This window comes from Peromyscus maniculatus, chromosome 7, assembly GCF_049852395.1.
Source record: "Peromyscus maniculatus bairdii isolate BWxNUB_F1_BW_parent chromosome 7, HU_Pman_BW_mat_3.1, whole genome shotgun sequence".
NCBI lineage: Eukaryota > Metazoa > Chordata > Mammalia > Rodentia > Cricetidae > Peromyscus > Peromyscus maniculatus.
Window position 1 is genome coordinate 65,301,467 of NC_134858.1, and position 11,523 is coordinate 65,312,989.

At 45.2% G+C, this 11,523-nt stretch overlaps 1 long non-coding RNA gene across 2 annotated transcripts; it reads left to right on the plus strand.

Moving 5' to 3' along the window:
• The first annotated feature begins 4,024 nt into the window (after positions 1 to 4,024).
• On the plus strand, positions 4,025 to 11,091 carry LOC121830889 (uncharacterized). Of its 2 annotated transcripts, XR_013052800.1 has the most exons (3): positions 4,025 to 4,507; positions 6,284 to 8,955; positions 10,849 to 11,091. It is a non-coding gene; the product is annotated as an uncharacterized LOC121830889 (long non-coding RNA). The 2 variants fall into 2 exon arrangements; XR_006074190.2 differs by lacking the exon at positions 4,025 to 4,507 and having other exon boundaries at positions 4,604 to 8,955.
• Positions 11,092 to 11,523: the final 432 nt, after the last annotated feature.

Genomic DNA, 11,523 nt, shown 5'->3' on the forward strand with positions numbered 1-11,523 from the left:
GAGGGTATGCACATGTGCATGGTATCAAGGTATAGACACAGAGAGGTGCTACATAGCTTCACTAGCACACACCAGAAAGATGAGGCCTGGGGAGTAGCTCCTGGGTGATAGGCAATGCTCCACTCTAACTCTCCAGCTATTTTGAGGAACTGTGAACTTGAGCCAGAAACACTGTTAGAGACGGGTTGGGGACAAATCAGTTCCAAGTGCTTTCAAATTCAAGGACTTCTTAAAAGGCTCTTCTAATAACCGTTGCTGGCAACAATTTCAGCAGAAGTGGTACCTTCAACTGTTGAACCCGCTTATCCAACATTGAGCATCACTCAGCCTCTTCATTTCACCTGGTCTCTGTGCATGTTTCCACTCCTTAGGAGAGCAAACGAGCCCTCCATATTTCCTAGTTTCTTCTGTTGCTGGATTCACTACCAACCAGCGCTCCCAGCAATGCTTCTCGCCCTGATCTCTCTCCCAGCAGAGGCAGCTTCCCTGAAGCCTGCCTGACATACCAGCTCTCTTATGGGCTGAGGACTGAATTCCCAGAATTCTCCGTCTTTGTGTGCCTACTGCAGGACCCTGGCTTCCCCATTCCCAGGATGGTCCTGAGCTCCAGGCTCTGTCGTATGTTGCTTTCTTGCGGGGGTGGGAACTTAGGCATTATCCTGTGAGGTCAGAGTGACAGCCTTAGCTGGGTGAGACATTGACCTTCATATGTGAATGTTGAGATTTTTGTCTGATTTTTAAAACCCTCCTGCCCAAAGATTTATGAGATGGTATTTTTGAATCACTCATTGAATTCTATTTTAAAAATCAAGTTCTCTTTGAATTTCAAATAGTTTTTGTGTAATATAGATAGCTTCTGTGTTATGTGTGTAAGTTTTGGTCATCATTTCTACATCCCAGCCTGATCCTATTCCCCTTTTCTTGTATATGTGCACATACATATATTTGCTCTTGTTCACTTGTTTAATGTTTCAGAAGCATTTTATTTGAAGTGTAGCTCTTCTTAAGGAACATGCTATCAAATGTATAAAGAAAAAAAAAGTCACCTATTTCCAGTCTTTTGATAGGAAAACCCAGCCATTTACGACGGGAAAGCTCTTTATGCTTTTCATCCTGCCTTATGTTTACCATTTAGTTGACAACTATCCCTTTAAAGTTTGATTTTCCTTCTCCTCTGTGTGTTCTGTCTGCTTTACAAGTCACGTAGTTTTCTGTCCCCATTCATAGTGATCTCCCAGTTCCTGACACTCACGGTCGATCTGTGTTTTACTAGTAACAAAAAGGCTGAAATGTTCCCTGGTCCCATTAGCTGTGACCTCTTTTCTCACCAATATTCACATCTGTTCACATCATTACCAAGCTACTCAGCACACCTGGCTGATCTTCCACCTGAGAGTGGGCCTCCAAGGCTTCCCCAAAGACTGTTTTCCACTGACTGTTTGGATCTGAGGAGTCCCAGGTACTGATTTCTGAAACCTCATTTTGAAAGCTGGAGGTCTCTCTCTCAGACTAATACACCTGTCATCAGATCCATTAGAGGACACAAGGGAACAGATTGGACTTGAGAGGGTAAAGAAACTGTCCCTGAGGGCACCAGAGAGGGACAGACATGCAGACATAGAACCAGGCCCCAAAGACGTTGTGGAGTGACGTTGGACTGTGAGTAACCTTGCCTGGGAAAGGGACCCCTTTGCAGCAGACATTGAGCTCCATAGTGCCAAAGTTTGTTGGGGCTCTGCATTTGTGAAAGTAAAGGAAATGTCACCCCTTGGGGTCACAACCAAGGGCAGAGGAGAGGATGGGGTATTTATAAGTGGTCTTGGAGGTGTGCGGTGGGACCCTGTTGGGGAGGCAGGACTTCCGGCAGAGGTCCCTGACAAATAGGCTTCCCAACTAGGGCCTCATTGCCCTGGAAGGGTGAGACCTTGGCTGGGGACAAGGAAGGCTAGATCCTAGGGTTGTACAACTGGAGGACAAAGGAGCAGTCAGATCCGCCTGGGGTTGAGGCTACAGTTACATAGATGGGAACAGGGGGCAGGAATCACCGACTCTCCTTCCTGTTGTGGTAAATGATAATCCTCACACCATTCTTGTTACATAGTGGGTACAGACCCATAGGCTCTGCTTTTCCAGAATCTGCCCAGGGCCACACATCTAACAGGTGGGATTTCTGGGGAAAGCCAGTTCTTTTTGATATCAAAGTCTCTAGATACTTCCAAATATTTCACATACTTTAGTGAGCTTGGAGTTTAGGCCTTAGACTTACACATAAAATTGAGGGAAACGGCCTGGAGATCAGACACAACCAGGGACTGGCCAGCCTGTAGACGAACTCTTAAAGACGACAAAGGCCGTCTGCCCCCAGTTCACTTCATACCGTTTTGGTTAGGAGCACGAGTGAGAAAGCTGGACTGGCTGGCCCCTCAGCTAGGAGCTTCCAAGGGATCACTTAAGACTTCTCTGCCTCCCAAACCATGGTCAGAACTACCACTAAGCTTTCCACTGCCTCGTCTCTGCCAGCTTCTGATGCCTCCTTTCCAATTCTTTCTAAAATCACAGTTGTAGGAAGGTTGTTGGAAGGCAGGGTGGGTTCTCTTAACTCATCAAAGGGCGCTCGGTCTGGTCTAGTCCCTAGTTTCTCACTTGAAACGGAACCATATCTTTAACACGCTTACAGGGTGGAGAATAAAAACTGTAAAACAAAAATGAAAAACATTCCTTATCAATCAAATTCTGGCTGTCTGGGCACTGCTCTCTCTGGACTAGGAAATTGTAACCAAGTGTAAGAAACACAACTCAGATGTCTTTGAGGGTGTGAAACGCTGATCGTTGGTAAAAGGAACTTCCATCTAGTATGTGTGTCACAAGTTTGGTGTTCGAAGAACTCAACCACGCTATTACCGTAAGCTAACCAGCAAAGAGAATTGATGACTAAGGCTGTAGCTAGTGGAGAATGTGCAAGTAAAAACGCATTTAGAAAGATGAAGCTTCTTAAACGTACGTGTTTAACAAGTAGCACTACACAAAACTCTGCACATAGCAGCAGGCTTCTAGTTCTATGTAGCTCACTACTTAAAACTATGTTGGGCTTAGAAGAATGACCAATGTCAAAGATACGTAGAAAATGAGGCTTGGAGAGGTCTGGTGAAAGAACTTCATAGAACATGCTAGGAAAGATGGAAGAGGACCCTGAAATAAGGTGGCAAGATGTCCCTGCTGCCCTCCACCCCGGCCCCCAGCAGGACCTTCTGAGCTAGGTGAGGGCGGGCTGGTAAGAGGGCTCCTACAGCAGGGCGTAGGAAAGATTCCGTGGTGAGACTTGGATAGTCCCCCTCCCCCAATGCCTTGATCCAGAAGTGTCCCAGACGGCCCCACTCCTTCAAAGAGTATGAGGCTATAATAAGGGACTGGGACCAGCCTCACAGCCCAGGTACAGTGTGCGCAAGCTCAGGACCTGATCTCAAGACCTGCCCTCTCGAAATCTCTGAGCCTTCGAGAGGTTCCTGCAAGCCTTATGGAGCCTAGGCCACTACCACCAACTTGCACTGAGCTCAATGACCAACCGCACTGATAAACAGACACAGGAGCGCACGTGCGCATGCTTGGAGTCTACTGGGAAGCCCAGCCATTGGCTCTACCCTTGGCAGGAGGCACCGGAAGTCCCAGCCAGTTCCAGGTACCCCTAGTGGTTGGAACGGAAAGCCCTGTAGAGGCCGTTGGAAGGCGTTGGCTGTTCCAGCCCAGTGCCTTTCAGTTAGGCTGGCTCCACAGAGGATGCAGCAGCTAGCCTCGATAAGGCTCAGTGGGGGCAGTGTGGGGAGGCCCATCTTCCCAAACCATAACTGTTATCAAGACCTTGAACTGTTGCATATCTATATATTCTTGTGGTGACAGTGGCCTTAGGGGAACATTAGGTAGGAGCTGTGCAAGCTCCGTTAAATAACGTCACTGACTTACCTGGTGGCCTTTTGGACCGATTCTGGAAAGTTTTCAAACCCGTCACAGGAAAGGGACAGTAAACAGGGAAACGTGTGAGCTCTTGGCTTGAGCTGACCACGCCGCAGATACTTCCTTTGAAGCACAAGGCTGAAGAGGTTTAGCCAGGTTTTTCTGACAAGAGAGCTGGCATGCCTCCTGCTTTTTAAGTGATCTCGCTTTAGTGAAGCCCAGAACCAACGAAGTAAGGCTTTTCAAGGGCCCGTAGCTTTACCCTATACCACCAGGCTCCTATACCTAGTTCACAGGGTTCTGCCAAGCCCGAGGAGACCAGGGCTTTCTGTGTATTTTCCTCCTGCTCCTTTTTGTATCAAATCCTTGTCCTTAAGTATGAGAGGTATTCTTTCTAGACAACAAGAAAAAATAATTCCCCAAGTGACTCTTAAGTCACTTTGATGTCATTGGAGAAGTCACTGTAACAAGAATATCATGAGGCTCAAGGGATTAAACTAAAGAATATTTTCTTCCAGAAATTAGGCCCTGGGAGGGAAACTTCCTTTTATCCTTTAAGGTGGGTGTAATGGCCTGTAGGAAGCTTTGAAGCTTGAGACAGTAATTTATGACAATCTTAAGTGCAAATCCTGGTGTGATTTTAGACTTCAGTCTGGGTGTGGAAACACCAGCATGGACAGGCACTGTGGGATAGAAAAGCGGGAGGTGTCCTTCCTGGAGCCACAAACTGGGAAAATGAAATGGGGTTCCCAGGAAAAGGCAGCAGGGGTGTTTAAGAAAGTCTATCTTTATCCTGTGGTGGGGTCATTCTTAAGTCTCATTTTAAAGTAGCTTAGACCTATATATAAATAACCACATGGTCATTGAGAGATGATGATTCATTAATTTTATTTCTGGGTGTCCTGACCCAAAGACACAGAGAAATAGACCCCTCCCCCTTTCGGCAGTTACAACCTCGTCATTCTAAGTGATCCTGAAAAAGGAAACAACACAGGGGAGATGATGAAACAGCGGTTTAGATATAATCCTAAGGGCTCTTAAGAATTTGGGATTTCACCTTGTGGGAATCGAATACCCTCTAAGTGTTGTGGTCCAGGATGTGGTGCCGAGCAGCGGAGATGGGTGCAGCTAACGCACGGTCTTTGTTTGATCCATTGTTCTCATGAACCACACCCTCCTGGTTTGTCTAGATCCTCTTCTAGTGCTTGACCATTAACTGTGTCAGCTGCCCACCTTCCAAAATTAGAAAGCCTTCTTTCATTTTTGATGATTTTCTTTCTCTCTGCTCTCCATGTTAGCATCACCCAAATGCCCGGGGCTCATGGCTACTATGTTCCCTGTCCTGTCTGGGACTTCTGTCCTCTGCGCTCAGTGATAGAGTGCTGCATGTAGATGGGAACCTGGGGTCGTGTCCTGCTACAGCGTATGCTAAGTCCTCTCCAGCTGAGATCACAGATGGAAAACAATAAGCTTCGGAGCCCAGATGAGATCTAAGAAGGGGAGGGGGGGAGATTGGACTGTGATGAGAAAATGGGGTGGAAACACAAAGAATGTGGATTTGGCACAAATCCAAAGTTTTTCTTGTGTTATGAGTTGTTTTGGTGGCCCTTGCTGTCACTCAAGCCACCAATTGTTGCTCATTGGGTGAAGCTACAGACCCTTGAAAGAGTCAGTTTCTAGGTTGATGGTAATTGGAAGAGCTTCTGAGTGATGCCCGAGTCGCAGAAGGGAGTGAGTCACTTGTGAACTGATGGATGCCTCCGTGGGTGCTTAGATGCCCTGCGTAGTTATTGCTTCTCTTTCACATAAACTTAAGTCGGTCTGATCCTTGCCATAAAGAAAAACTGTATTCAGAAGAGATGAAACTAAAAAGAGTGTTATCAAAGCAGAAACCCAGATGAGAATGTGGATAGAAAGTAGAAAATGGTTCCAGCAACAGAGATGGGGGGGCGGGCAGAAGATGAAGAATTATCAAGAAAAAGAGGAACATCCTAAGGAAAAGGGCAAAGGGAAGGTGGGCCAGACTGCTTTATGAAACCAGACAGAACCAGGAAAGACGAAAGCTTTTCCTCTCCCTCTACTTCCTGCCCTCCTCCTCCTCCCTTTCAAGCCCTTGCCAGGTGCTAGCTAGGTAGGTACAGAGATCGGACGAACAGACTCCGATTCTACAGTGGAAGGGGTACATTTTGGAGCAGGGACGGAAAGCGTGTCTCCACTGGCTGCCTTTCCTGGGTATGGGGAAGGAGGGATGGCCTCGGTGGTCCTGAGGCTGAGGCCAGAAAGCAGCTGGCTTGTGTCGGCCAAGGGCTCATACCATCTTTGTTGTTTCTCTTAGGGCAGTCGCTGGGGTTGTTATAGGCACAGAAGAGGCAATGGGAACCAGTCGGTGGAGCATTCCTGTGTCATGGTTGTACCTGTGGTCACTGGCAGGGAGAGCTGTGCCTCTCTTTTCTCGAAGTGCCCTCCATGCTGCTGTGGGTTGTCTAGGAGGGGTTCACCTTGACTTTCACTGTGCCTATCAGGCAAAGTGGAAGAGGGAGGAAAAGACATGTGTAAAACCACAGGTGGTGGTGGGGAAACCCACCTTGAATTCCCCCAATTAAAACAGGAAACCAAAGGCAAAGAATTTGCCATCTAATGTATGGGCCCCTGCAGGCTGGGAAACCTGAGTAGCACAAGAAAAGGTACTACTCTTGTGGGAGATGATATTAGTGCTGAAGGGCAGCGTGAGGGGCCTTACTGAAGCTGCTAGGTTTTCACCTCTAGGGTCTTTGGGAGGTGTATATGTTCCGTTTTACGCGCTCTGAAGACTCCTGTACATGGACTATCCAAGATATGAGGGAGCCCAAGGATCATTAGCCATCTAGTTTGGGACTGTGAAGCAGGCACTGAGAAATTAGCTGTGAGCTTCCAGTTTAGGGAATCTAATGGTTGACTTGCTCTGGGGAACTCTTTCCACCATGGTCTTGTCAATGCATGGGTTTCCTGGCCAGAGTTCAAAATAAACCAAAACAAGCAACCAAAGGCACAGGTAGGCATTACTTTTAGTGGTATCACTTCCATTTTACCCGATGCTTTGAGGAATGTTTGATGTTTGTGGTTCTGTAATGAGGGATGGTGTTCTAGGGAGGTAGCTACTAAAGTGATAGCATCACCATGTTTTTCTCATTGGCCATGGGCCTTTGAAACTTTAATATTAGCACTGTGCTTGGACAGCATATAGTTGCCAAAGACCGAACCCAGACGCACCAGCTTAGTGATGATGGCACCAAGCCACACACCTACTCTACTGTTGTTTCTTCAAGGGGACATCATCAGAAGAGTTGAATGCCACAAGGGGGGCCTGGCTCATGGCTAACTTACTGCTTCCCACCTTGATTTCTCTGACTGGTTGTGTTTATGGGCATTTTGCAAATTTCCCAGCATCTGCATCCTTCATAAAGTTGGGGAGTTTGTTTTCCAGTTCTTGTATTTTCCCCTGGGCGAATGGCTCTTTTTCTTAGGTGTGCTTGCCTCTGCTCCCAACAGTGAGCTGTCCTCTGTGAAGTGACTGAATAGTTCACAGCTACAGTGAAAAAAGCTCTCAACCCCCCCCCCCAAACAAACCTGCATGACTTGTGGCTGATTTCAGGTTGGGGTTGGGTTTGAAATGGAGTTTAGAGTCTCTATTCCAAAGTCAGCAATGTCAAATAACAAGCTTTCGGGTGTGCTTGCTGGTGGCAGTGCTTGGAGAATGGAATTATAAATGATGTGATGGGTCCAGACTAACTTTACAGGGTCCTGGTGGCATTCACTGCCATGCCCCTGTTGATGGGGTTTGACACAGGGTTTCCCCTTGGGAGTTAGCAAAAAACTTGATCCCTACCCCAAAAACTCTGCACTTGAACAGAGTACCAAGTCTGTGTTCTTGTTCTGAACCATGTACACGCTGGAAAAATCTCCCGACTTCTTTGGGTTTTAGTTTCCTCATGGGTAAAATTGGGAGACTAACATCTACCTCACCGAGTTGTTGTGAGGATTGAATATACTCTGTAACTTTCATGTTATGTAAACCATTGTGATTGAAAGCCAGCTTTAAGCATGAATTGGCCATATGAAGAGCATGTATGTAGACATTTCTGCCACCACACATGCTGTTTGTGTGCTGTCTGCTTAAACCTGGAGTAAAAATGGTTCTAAGTACATGTGGGTGTATAAAAAGGGTTTGTAGCTTTCATGAGCTTCCTAAAGGGGCTCCAGACCCTCAAAATTTGGAAATCAGTGCTTCAGACTTGAAGAAGCTGCATTAAAAAATAGTGATTGCTTCTAGAAGTTTCCTTTGAACATGACCACAGGACTGACTGTAATAATTTTAGAGGCAGATCATTGATGCGTTCTGGTTTCTCAGTATTTTGTTTGTCTGTTTTGTGATGTCAAGGGTTGAACCCAAGGTTTTATAACATGCTAGATATGCACTTTATGACTGAGCATTTGAGACAGGAAATGTCGGACGTATCGATGGCTTATCATCAGATTATCCAACTGTCCTTCATTTGAAGGTGAACATAAAGCAAAATCGTTAAATATTTGACCCAAAGGAAGTTGACAAGAATGTGATCTGGATAATCTCCAGAGAGACTCATTTTGATCCACTAGGAAAGGGAGAACAAAATGAGACTTGGATGGAGTATCGGGGCTGAAATGAGTGAGCATCAAAGCAAGGAGGCGATCGGACTTGAGAATTTTCATCCTGGCCAGCAGGGAAGCACATGGTCCTATTGGGGAGGGAGTCAACGTAATCCAAGCTGGAAGAAAGCTGCTGGGCGACTATTTATCCCAAGGTCTCCGACTCCCAGGGACCAGACACTCATGGTCCACATTCTGTCTTGGGACTGACTTTTCAGAGCATGCAGTCCTTCAGGGAGGGAACTTTGTCACAGGAGTGAATGCTGTGCACCATCCCTCTGTGCACTGGTGATGTGGTCCAGCTTCTTCAGGAAACAGCCATGCAGATGCCTCAGGACTCAGGTAAGTACTAGAAAGGGGGACACTGTTTGGAGAAGTCTGGGCAACTTCTTCACTGTTCTTTAAGGGGATTGGACTCCCCACTCCCACACCAGCAATTTTTTTTGCATAAAAACTTCTTTTATATTGGCAATTTACCTGCAAATTTGATAAATTCTGATGGCTTTTTGGAACATTCCCTGCAGTGTCTCACAAGGTATTCCATGCTAGTCTCAAACTTACCACATAGTCCAGGCTGGCCTGAAAATCATGAGTGCTAGGACTAGAGTGTAGGAGAGGTTAGAACCTCTACTACAAGTTTGAAATAGTGAGAGAGAGCATACTTTTCTTCTTTCTGGAGTTTAGAATAGAAGTTTTGTTTTCAGTAATGATGCAGGATATAGATTATTGGTAGATGTAGATGTCTTTAATCCAGTTGAGGAAACTCTTTTCTCATGCTAGTTTGCTGCATGCTTTTAATTAGGAATTGATATTGAATTTTGTTGAGTTATTTTTTTTCATCCTTGAAAATGATGGCTGTTATTTTGAAAAAGTAAACCAGATTTGTGTATACTGAAGAAAATGGGAGAAGAGATTAGTTTTTTTTTCTTATGACACTCTTGTGATTCTTGAAAGAATCACTGGACTTTTTTTTTTTTTGTTTTGTTTTGTTTTTGTTTTTTGTTTTGTTTTTGTTTTTTCGAGACAGGGTTTCTCTGTGTAGCTTTGCGCCTTTCTTGGAACTCACTTGTTAGCCCAGGCTGGCCTCGAACTCACAGAGATCCGCCTGGCTCTGCCTCCCGAGTGCTGGGATTAAAGGCGTGCGCCACCACCGCCCGGTGAATCACTGGACTTTTTAAGAACAAACTTCTTCTACAGTAAAATTTTTCTCTAGTAAACATTTCAAATATTTTGGCAACTTTTTAAATACTCATTTTGAGTTTTAATTAGGTGTATGTGTGTGTCTATAAGGTTATGTGCCAGCATGAGTGCAATTGCCCATGGAGGCCAGAAGATGTTTAATTCCTTGGAGCTGGACTTAGAGGTATTGTGAGCCACCCAGCATAGGAGTTGGGAACTAAACTTGGGTCCTCTGCAAGAGTACTAAGAGTTCTTGATCTCTCCCTGTCTCCAGCCCCTTAGGCAATCTTTAGGTTTTAAAGGCCATGTAAAATATGTCATTTATTATTGCTGACCATATTGTTAAATCTTTCAAATATATATTCTTAGCTCACATGAAAAAATTTTAGCCTGCCTACCTGGTTCTTGTCTGGTTTTATGATTTACCATCCAGCAGCAGTGAAAGGAAATATACACAGCCAGCCAAGTCCAGTTATGTCTAACCCTCTACGGAAAGGAAATTCTTTATTCTAGAATATTATTGCCAAATATTTTTTGAAAGTAATGCTGATTTTTTTATACTGCATATGTAAATAAAGCAAAGGCAGATAACGGGCAGCTCTCATGGCTTCTCTCAAACTAGGAGTTATTTTCTTCAAAGAATGTGGGATGGAGGAGCCCCTGTAGCCCTCAGTTGTGAGCCTGGATGTTAAAGGGTGGTGACTGATTTCCCAGACACTGGAACACTTGACTCCTTGGCTTGAGAGAGGCACCAGCGGAGATATGGCTCTTTGGTAGTGGACATAGTCTCGATGGGCTGATTGCCAAGCCTTTAAGACTTCTGAGAGTGCATTTAACTGACAGTTAGGAATGATTATGTCTCAGGTATTGTTCTAAGGAATTGAACTTGGGTTTGTCTGCTTTGCTATACAATGGGGATGACAGTGACCTAGGCATGGCTTCCTTGTAGGGAACTATGTGTTGACAATTTGGAGTCTAGGGACAGAAGACAAGCACTACACTGAAGAGTAATGCCTTGACATGTGCTTTATTTCACAATTCTACTTTTGTCCACAGGTCCCATTGCAGAAGATGAATGGTTGCCAACCAGAGATCCAGACAAAGGCCTCAGGATGTGATATCTGGAAGTTTTTCTGGCATGGGAAGGGGTATACACGTTGCATCTCGTGAGGTGTCTGTCAACTCACAATGTATTTCAAAAATATTAGAACACTATAATGTGTACACTTGATGACATATGAACTGAAGAAAATGTGTATAAAACATCTTCCAAACATAAAGGAAATATTTGGTTCTGTATGTAATAGACAATGGTCTCTTCATATTATTTGGGTTTAAAGATATTGTATTTGAGTCTTTAACTCAAAAAAAGAGCTGTGATAACTGTTCTATATTAGCCTGTGGAGGATTCTTAATTGCCAGCTGTGCCAGAGCCCTTCATCTGAAGTGAAAAAAAGTAGTGGAATATGGAGACCTTTGTCTCTGGCCCATTGGGTTGTCTTGTGCCTTAGTTACTGTTCTATTACTGTGATGAAACACCATGATCAAGGCAGCTTATAAACAGAAGCATTTAGTTGGGGTCTTGATTACAGTTTCAGAGGATGAGTCCACGACCATTATAGTGGGAAGCACGGGGGGGTGGGGGGCAGACAGGTAAGCATGGAACAGGGGCACTAGCTGTGAGTTGCCATCTGATACAAAAGACGGAGGCAGAGGAGAGGGAATGAGACT